The sequence below is a fragment of the Hypanus sabinus genome, unplaced genomic scaffold (assembly GCF_030144855.1).
Source record: "Hypanus sabinus isolate sHypSab1 unplaced genomic scaffold, sHypSab1.hap1 scaffold_635, whole genome shotgun sequence".
NCBI classification, from domain to species: domain Eukaryota; kingdom Metazoa; phylum Chordata; class Chondrichthyes; order Myliobatiformes; family Dasyatidae; genus Hypanus; species Hypanus sabinus.
Window position 1 is genome coordinate 241,009 of NW_026781491.1, and position 10,821 is coordinate 251,829.

Below are 10,821 nucleotides of genomic sequence, written 5' to 3' on the forward strand. Positions count from 1 at the left end.
CTGGGTCCTTGTCCAGTCTCTCGCTCGGAGTCCAAGACCAGGCTCGTAGTCCTCGGTTCGATGTCCAGGTTCCCTATCCTAGTCAGGACCTAGCCCAGGCCCGGATTCCTTGTCTCGTCTGGGGCCTGTGTCATGTGAAGCGTCCTTTCTTCCTTCCTTCCCCTGCTTCCTCCTCGCGCCTAGTCCTGTTCCTGATAGTTCAGTGTCTGTGTTTTGCTTTTGGGGCCACTCCCAGCCCCTCCCCCCCCACACACATATGACACAGCAAGAGGATCAGGAGTTAAAAAAGGTACAAAGTGCCGAGGAATCTGAAGAGTTTTAGAAATATCGAGTGATGCAGGCACGGAATCGGATTGTAATTAATAATGGTAAATCTGTGGTGCCTAAATGGGAAAGAAATCAAGTGATGTATTGTCACCATGGCAATTCTGGGCATCCAGGTTCAGATAGATCTATGGAATAGTTGAAGAATCTGTGTTGGTGGCCGAAATTGCGAGGAGATGTACAACATTATAGTAAGAATTGTTTGGTTTGTGCCCGCTGAGAACCCCGATAAATCGGCTAGAGAAGCAAAATGACTAAACGGCCCATGGGTTCCGGTCTTACCCTATGTTCTGACAATAACCCTCAGCACAGAAGCATCCTCTCCCGCAATTATACGTTTTATGTTGACGATCGGGAGATAAAATGAAAGGGTTAGATTTATCGAAGACCGAGTATGATACATTGGAATGAACAATGGCAAACAGCAAATAATTGACTCTTTTATGGAGGCTCATTATGATGCCGCCCATAACACGTGACGGAAGAAACGGCAGAGCGATGCTTGTTTAGAGGTGCGAGCAAAACCGCGGGCGGTTAAAATATGACAGAAGGTTATGATGTCACTATATCAGCCGAGCCCCATTACCCCTTCCAGATTAGTCGGGACAGAGTCAGTCCGTCAGTATATCGAATTCAGACCGCTCCACATAAGTTAGGTTGGTATCATAAGAACCAACTCAAACACCTTGGAGACAGTCAATGTCCTCTCGTAACTGAGTTCCAGAAAACATATTGTCAATGGGATGCTCTGCTCCGAGATGAGATTATCCTCTTGCATTTACGTTTCAGGCAATCGACGGTGATGTGGATGATGGAGCGGTTGCCCCCTCAGTAAGTTGGGAGACTACTTCCATTTTGTACCCGGAGGATCGAGACAGTTCACATCTCTGCATTCGCCCGAGCCAAAGCGGAGACACTGGAAAAGAGAAACAGATGGGAACGTGTTTGTTGCGTGGACCTTTGGAAATAAAGTGGGTGATAATTTATCTGATATGAATGGATTTTAACAAGGCGTTAAATTTATCCATCGTAGGACCATTCATAATGTCAGAAGATTTGGTATCCAGGGAAAGTTCGCTGATGGATTCTGACCTGACGCCCACAGAAGACAGAGGATAGTTGTCGATGGATTTCCCCCTGGATTTCGGTGACAGGTGTCCTGCAGAGGTCTGTACTGAGACCGCCGGCTTTTCGTGTTTTTATGAACGATTTAGATGAGGAAGTGGTAGGGTGGTTTATTGTGTTTTCAGTGATGTGGAGGTTGGTGGAATTATGGATGTTATAGGAGGTTGTCACAGATTACACCAGGACAGTGACAGGAAGCAGAGCACCGCTGAGCGGTTACAGATGGAGTTAAACCCGGAAAGGTACGAAGCGGTTCACTTTGGAAAGATGGATTTGAAGGCAGTAGTGATATTTTCTAGTGTCAACCCAGGGCCGCACATTAGTGTGAGTTCCACAATGGAAACAGTGATGAGACTCTCTCCAATAAGCCGAGGCCCGCTCATCGGTACGTACCAGAATCGGCACGAAGCGGTGCACTGCAGGAGCAGAATGAAGTGTGATTAACAGCTGAGCTTGAACATATCCAGTGTTCTGTATATTCATATAGTGACGCTCGAAAAGTAATATATCTGACAGTAAATCAGGAGGAAAAAAAAAACAACTTAATCACAAATAATAGCACAGCCTGGAAACCTGCAGATTGTTCACAGATTTCAAAGAGAGAATGGATGGAGAAATAGTGGTAGCATTGTGGCAGGTTGGAGAATAACTTTAAAGTTAAACAGACTACATCGTACGTAACGGATATGAAGTGGTCAAGTCATCACTGGCAGAGGTCAGATTCCTGCCAAACGGCCCGTGTCTGCGCTGGAAAACATTGTTCTTCAAACTGTCCACAGCCCTCGCTAATCTCCCGAGGACACGATCCCTTTTTGATCACACGCCTCTGGAATATCGCTGTGGATCTTTTACAGTGTTTAGAGCAATATGTGCAGTGTATTTTATTTTAACACATGTCTGCTGTCACTGTGATTTCCATTACTCAAACCCCCGGAATGACTGGAACGAACGAATGAAAAGATGAATGAATGTTCCCCTTTAATAAAGAGGGTTTCCCCATTTCACCCGCCAGCTGCTTCCGACAACTTCAGAAGCGAATGTGCATGGTCAAAAATTACAAGATAAATTGACTTCAAGATGAATGCCTGTTTAAAGCAACACAGATACAAAAAGTAACATATTTGAATAGCTGAAGCCAGGTATCATGGAAAATAACATGAAAAATCCACATCTGTGTTCTTCTAATGTAAATGGATTGTAATATCCCTTGAGGAATCAAACTTGTGACACGGCAGCAGTGAGTAAAAATAGTTTAACGTAAGTGTTTGTGCATTTGGTTGTCACTAATGTCCCTGACGTGATAGCCACGCTAATTGCCTCAGTGGAATTGCTTTCTCCTCAATAAAAGTCTGCTAAACCGATCACCAGTCCAGCTGAGCAGCTGAAACGCTCGGTACAATTGAACGCTGCTTCTGACGGAATATGGGATATCCGGCGATTTACTACATCGCGGCCATTTTCTATCCCACACTTGTAGCGGTTGGTGTCCCCGGTAAGCTACCAGAGCTGGTCACTTTATGTATGGTGGTGTCGTTACTCTGCTGTGGTATCCGCACTGTTACTGAGCACAGGTGCTACCGTCGGTGGAAACGTGTTTCCGGAATGGAGGATCCAGGCATCCAGTGCTTTTATTTTCATTTTCTATATTTCGTTCCTTTCTTTTGTCAATTAAGTTGATGCCGACATTGAAATTGTTTCATAATTTCACCTCGCTAGGCTTTCTGAAGTGATGTTGGTCTCTGATTTTCCAGGTCCGAGTCTCTATCAGTGCAGACACTTCGACCTTATAACAACGTGGCAGCTTATTTAAATGATGGCCCAGTCTATTTTCGACACGTAGGTCTGTTCTTCTGTAAGTCATTAAATCAGAACGCGTACTTTGCATCTCCTTGATGCCACATTGTCCCCGCTACAAACAATCCCCTCAGCTCTTTCACTTCTAATAACGGAAATGGTGTTGTTTACAGGAGCGATCGATTGCTCACCGGTACGTGAGACGTGGAACTCGGATGCCTCGCTCTAAACTGTGGGAATGTCGCCAATCCACTGACACTCACATCCGTCATTGTCCTCCAGCCGGAGTGCAGCGACCGAGACCGCACACACGAGATTCCCGCTTTCCACTTCCAAACAGACCATACCCTGGATAGCATCGGTAGAATGGGGACATTCAGGGAGCTGACCATATTTCTATTTTGTTTCCAAATTTCTTGCAGTTAACTTAACGGCGATTGTGATCCTATCTCGGGGAAAATGCGGACTCTCCAAATGCATCACCCGTTACCTGGTTGGAATGGCGACAGCGGATCTGATGGTGGTTATCATTGTTGCTTTAGTGGAACAGACCAACAATATCTACATTTATTCCAAATCCCTGCTCATCACTCCTGTGTGCGCTCTGACACTTGTATTAAGGATGGTAGCGACGGACTGTTCTGTTTGGTTTACGGTCAGTTTTACCTTCGATCGCTTCATCGCAATATGTTGCCGAAAGCTGCGGGAGCGATACTGCACCGAGAGAACAGCAACAGTGGTTATCGTGACCGTGGTTATAGTGAGCTGCGGGAGATGTGTCCCGTGTTACTTTGCCCTTGAACCTTACGTTATCATTGACAACACGCCGTGGCGGTGCACAGCCACATATGAATACGCTACTTCACCCGTGTGGAAAGGATACGAATTACTGGACAGTATTTTAAAACCATTGCTACCAATCGGCTTAATTCTGGTGTTTAACGGGTTAACCGTAAGACATATCGTTGTGGCAAATAGAGTCCGCAGAAAGCTTCGGCACAGCAGCGACAATCAGAAAGATGCCGAGGTGGAAAAACGCAGAAAATCGATGATTTTGTTGTTTTCTATATCAGCTAATTTCATATTATTTTGGACGCCCTATGTAGCCCATTCCCTGAAATGGCAAGCAGTAAACTATTATTACCAGGACAGATATTTGAGTTCCCCGGTATATATCCTCCAACAGCTTGGGTTCATGTTACAATTTCTCAGCATGTGCACCAATACTTGTATCTATACACTGACACAGAGGAAATTCAGAGAAGAGCTGATGAATGGAATGAAGTATGTGTTTACATTAAATGGCTATCTGTGTAGATAACGCCCGTGTCTAATGGCAATTCAGCAGAGTTTTCAAATAAAGCCATTTTGCAAAGAACCGGTTTGGCAAATATGTCGTAAATTCAAACAATCATATGCCTGGTCATCCGGAAATTGCAGAATTGGCGGAAGATTGCTTGCTTCATACAGTTCAGGCAGGTAGCAATACAAACGCTCAATGCTACTGGCGTGATTGTTAAATTGTTCGAAGTATGTTCCAAACTATCACAGACACTCGACTGTCAAAGGGCAAGGATGGCTTCAGGACGTAACGGATTTTAGATGTTTCAAAATGGACAGGGTCGGGTAACAGAGTGTAAAGTGAGTGCGATGGGGATCCAGGGATAGTATCGCAGCTGCAGAAAGGGAGGACAACGTGGAGAGTTCGCCTGTTAATAGAGTGTGAAACGAACACAGAAGCATGATCACCCCATTTGGAGCATGTTATTCCGATCCGGATGCGGGTCTCCGACATTTGTCATGTTATTGGCATGGGTAACTTAAGCTTCCATAATATTCTTTAACCCCTCCCCAGGGTAAAAGTTTTAGGTTTGGCATAATATCTCAGTTTTGTCCAAGAAGGATTCATGTCACTACATGTCGACAGGCGCACTTGCGAACAGTCCGTACCGGATTTAATGTTAGAAAAGTAAACGTGTCAGGTGACAGATCTATTGGAGGGTCAGCATTTCAGAACGACAGGGCAGAACATCCCTTCTTTTACCTTGCCCAGGGAAAAGACCAGAGAGTATGGAGTGTGTTCAGTTGGATGTCTGCGAACTTTGGTTCTGCCAGGCAGGAGGTTAGGAACGTACATTGGGAAATGATGCACTCGGGGTATTGCGCAACAGGTATGTGGGGATTGTTTAGTGAGCACTTACATGGGGTTCAGTATAGGCTTGTCACAGTCAGGCAGGGAAAGGATGACAATGTAAAGTAACCCTGTGAGACAAGAATGTTGGAACACCACGTCAAGAGGAAGAAAGAACGATACTTACAGAACAGGAAGAAAGGATCAGATAAGGCTATAGCGAGTCACAATGTAGACAGGAAGGAATTTAACAATGTACTTAAAGGAGTAATTGGGGGATTTGAGAAGTCCTTGACGAGTTACAATGTGAAGAACAGGAAGAGACCGGACAGAGTGTGGGCAGATCAGAGGTAAAAGAGGAAAACTAGTGCCTGGAGTCCAAGGAGGCGGTGAAGCTCCTCACTGAATACACTGATCAATGTGAACGCAGCGTCAGAAGGCAGATATGCTCGAATATGCCGACGCTGAAAAAAGGATTGACTGGAAAGTTAGAAAACATTATGATGGATAATTCTCCGATGCCGGATGAGATATAGCCCAGGTATTAGATGATTCCCCAATACCGGAATGGAGACAGTCCAGGTAATTTTGGAAAGCGAGCAAATATTGCTGAGCTATTGGACAGGATCTGTGTGTCTCCGCTGGCAACAGACGCAGAACTAGATGATTGGAGGGTGGGAAATGCTGTTCATTTGTTGACGAAAAATAACAGGGATACTTCTTGTAAATATAGACCAGGGAGTCGTACATCAGTAGTGGGTAAACTACTAGAGAGGATTATTGAAGAGGGAACATGAGTATTTGGAGAAACGTAGTCTGGTTACGGAGAGAAATGTTGTCCTTAATGAGCCAGATTGATTTATTTGAAAAACTGAAAATAAATCTAACAGATGAACCAGGACAGTCGAAGTGGTGCATTAATTTTGGTCAGGCGTTTTAATCAGTTCCCCACGAGGACTCATTCAGAAAGTCAGGAGGCATGGGATCCAGGGAAACCTATCTGCGTTGATTCATAATTGGCTTCCTAAAAGAAGGCAGATGATGTCGTAGACAGAGTGAATTCTGGCTGGAAGACAAAGGGCAGCCGTGTTCCGCATGGAGAGCCGAAACTTCGGTACATTTTACAACTCTATTGCGAGTCTGCAGTTACAGTGCTCCGAGCAATAGGGCTGAGGAAATAATCGATTTAATCTGATCACACCGCAGCACCTGCATAATTAATGGAATTAGGGATGATGACGTAAGCAAATCGCTGAGCGACTGACTGCACCAGCGCGTTTTCTAAACTGACCTGTCAGTTACCTATTACAGGGCAGATGCTACAATGACTTCAAAACAATCTTTTCGAATGGAACCCGACAACTTAAATCCAGCATTTCAAGGTGTTCAGCAGCAGCTCCTGGTGCTTATTAAATTAACCAGTCTTCCAAATGCCAATTCCAATTTCCCAAAATAAGTACACACCAATTTATCCTGATGCCAATTTACCTGTGAATCGTAGTGCTATCGTAACGAGTGCAGATACGTTCACATTTCGATCCATTTAACCCTGAATCCACATGGCCGATGTGGAATCCGTGTCTCCCTCTGAAATCAATAATAAATGAAACATTCAAAACTGCATAAACTGAAAACACAGCGAAGGCAAAGCAAATACTTGTATTCCTTCAAAACCATCGCGGGCAATTGGAGAATATACATTCTCTATACACGTCATAATGTTGTATACCTCTATCAAATCTCCCCTCAGTCTTCTACCCGCTCGGAAATAAAGTGCTGACATATGTAATCTTTTCTTTTAATTCAAAACATTCAGTACCGGCAGTAGCCGTGTAATTTTTTTCTCTTTTTTTTCAATCCTATTTGCATCTTTCCTGTAGATCGTTGAGCCCAACAGCACACAATATTCCAAATTGGGCCCTAATAAAGCCTTAAACAACAGCAACGTAACGTCCCAACTCCTGTACTCCATACTTTGGTCCAGGAATGCGAAAGTGCGAATAGCTTTACAACCCTGTCTAACTGTGCCGCAACTTTCATTGAATTATGGACCTTCATTCCGAGATTCGTTTGTTCTATCGTACTCCTCAGTGTCTTGTTTCTCATTGTGTCAGACCGACCCAGGCTGGTCCGCTCAAAGTGCAAAATCCAACACTTGTTTGCGTTAACTCCGATCCTCTATTTTTGAGCCATTTTTCCAGCTGTTCCAGATCCCGCTTCATGCTCCGGTACTCTTTCCCGCTGCTGACTACATCGGAAATGTTGTTGTCATCGGCAAATTTGCTCATCCGGTGAACAGCATTATTAGCCAGATCGTTGATATAGATTAAGAATAACAACGGCTACAGCGGCGATCCCTGGGACACTCCACTCATCACAGGTCCCCGTCAGAGAGACAATCTTCCATTACCACACTCTAGCTTCTCCAACATAGCCAATGGCTAATCCAATTTACTACCTCATCGTGAAAGCCAAGCGACTGAACCTTCTCGAGCATCCTCCCATACTGAACCTTGAGAAATTCCTGGCTGAAGTCCCTGTTAGACGGCATCCACTGCCTTGCCTTCCACCCCATTCCTGGTGACTACCTCGGAAGGCTCTGTGAGTTTGGTTAGACATGACCGACTACGCACTGGCCCATCCTGACTATCGTTAATGTTCCTGCTTGTCCAGATAATTCCCTTCATTCCCCATGATCAGCGTAGTCTGAACACTGAGGACAATTCATCATTACATAATACTTGGCGAGTCCCTTCCGAGCAAAGATGTCGAGATCATCCAGCGGTCGGTACTGATATTTATGGCCTATTATTTCTTTAAATTCTCCCGCACCTTATTATCCGACGCACTGAGAGTAGTCTGGAAAAGGAAGGCGTCATAGCTTTAAATAGTTAATCGACTTGCTTAACTACAGCAAGACACGGTACGCTCGATCGAGCACAGTACATAGAATATTACAGCACAGTACACGAGGTTCTGATAGACTTTCAACTAATGTAAGTTCGATCTAACACAACCCCGCTGCATCTGAATCAGAATCAAAGGTTTCAATGGTAAATTTAAAGAATCAGAACCAGATTTAATATCACAGACATACGTCGTGAAATTGTTAACTTTATGGTAGCAGTACAATGAAATACAGGATAAACAAATATAGAGAAAACAAAACTAAGATACAGGTGGCAACGGGGAAAAAGCTGTTCCCGAATCTCTGAGCTTGAGCTTTCAGGCTTCTGTATCTCCTTCCCGATGGTAACACTGTGTAGAGGGCACGTCCTGTCAGTGGGCAATGTTAATGATGGACGCCACTGTGAGAAGATCCATCCCTTGTAACAATGATTAACGAGATACAGAGAATCTGTATTTACCAACAAGTATCTTTTATTACTTATACTAAAAGCACATAGATTTACACACTATCTTCCTGTGTGCACCCTACTGGAAACCCTGACAATCCATGAACAGTCAATGAAGAGAAAAGGTATTATCCGGGAACAGAGTCTACGCTGGCAAGACATTCCATAGAAACACAGAAAAGATAGAAAATCTAGAGAAAAAAACAGGGCCTTCGGCTCACAAAGTTGTGCCGAACATGTCACTACCTTAGAAATGACTAGGCTTACCTATAGCCCTCTATCTTTCTGAGCTCCATGTACCTATTCAAAAGTCTGTTAAAAAGACCCAGTCGTATCCGCCTCCACCACTGTTGCTGGCAGCCCATTCCACGCACTCACCACTCTCTGAGTAACAAAAAACTTACCCCTGATATCTCCGCTCTGCCGCTACCCCACACCTTCAACCTGTGTCCTCTTGTGGCAACCATTTCAGCCCTGGGAAAAAGCCTCTGAATATCCACACGATCAATGCCTCTCATCATCTTCCGATCCTCATATTCCCGATCTCCATGTGTCCGTGTGGTCCTACTTTTCGGCAATGGTTGGTCTCTGGCCGCTGGAGAGTTATCACCCCTGCATATTTGAAGCTCCTATCTAATATTGTTCCTCATCAATTGAACCATTGGATTTCCAAACTATTGGCTCAAGGTCACCTGACCTACCTGGCTCACCTGTTTACTGATCATTTTACAGAGCTACAGAAAACATATTTTACGTGGCTCTGCCCACCCCAGACTTATATATTCGTATCTTTACACCCTGACTGGTCCAAACCAGTTAAATGAGGCAACCCAGACAGAGTCTGACGAGACGACAGATTGCTTCTTTGATACGTCTGGCATTTTACATAACAAGTAGCTGCTCCTCTGGGCATGGTCTCAGGTTTATTGCTCTGATTAGATTGTCCCTGGGTCAGGAATCAGTTCAGAGTCCACGCCCTTCACGTAACAAATGGCGACTTTTTTTTTAGCATGGTCTCAGGTTTAGCAGATCATTACCCGAAGCTCCCTGTGTTCACATTCACTTCCTCTGATTAAATTATTCCAATGCAAGAATCAGTTCATAGTCCACAAAATGGGTGGGGCCGGGCGCACAGAACTGGCTTGTCTGCTTCCCCAGTCCTTGATCAGTCTGTAGTTTCTGCTGGTCAACAGTGTTTTATCAGCCATTCAATCTGACACGACTGTTTCTTTCTCGGGTCTGCTGTCGTCTGAATGCACCAGGGTGGATGATGGAGGTTTTGCGGAGATGCCGAGTGCTGTAGGGGTCGAAGGGGTTTACAGAAATGCCGTGTGATGTGGGGGTTGGAACGGTTTTATATGTACCCCGTAACGGGTTAAAAGAACCAGCAGAAATGGAACACACCTAGAGTCTGGTATTGTTACAAACAAAACACTATTCATTAGCATCTACGTAATTAAGGGAGATCAAGGGAGCTAGGGCTTCACTCTTTGGAGAGAAGGAGGATGAGAGGAGACATGATAGAGGTGTACAAGATATTAAGAGGAATAGATAGAGTGGAATGCCTGCGCCTCTTCCCCAGGGCACAACTGCTCAGGACAAGAGGACATGGCTTTAAGGTAAGGGGGGGGGAGTTCAAGTGTGATATTAGGGGAAGGTTTTTTACTCAGAGAGTGGTTGGTGCGTGGAATGCACTGCCTGAGTCAGTGGAGGAGGCAGATACACTACTGGTTTAAGAGACTACGAGACAGTTATATGGAGGAACTTAATGTGGGTGGGGTGTTACATGGGAGGCAGGATTTGAGGGTCGTCCCAACATTGTGGGCCGAAGGGACTGTAATGTGTTGTACTATTCTATGTTCTATGTAATATAGTAATATAAAACCAGATAAACCAAACAGCTAGCAGAGTTTATGCAAACACAAGTGTGTAAATATAAAACCCCAAACTTGCTCAAGCTTAGGTGGTAAATGATACAGTCTTACGATGGTACAGGAATGACGTCAGTTCAGCTCTTGACATTAAGTTGAGTTGAATTGAGGAGGGAGAGCGAGAGAGAGGTGATTTGTTTTCCAAGTAAGCCGATGCCGT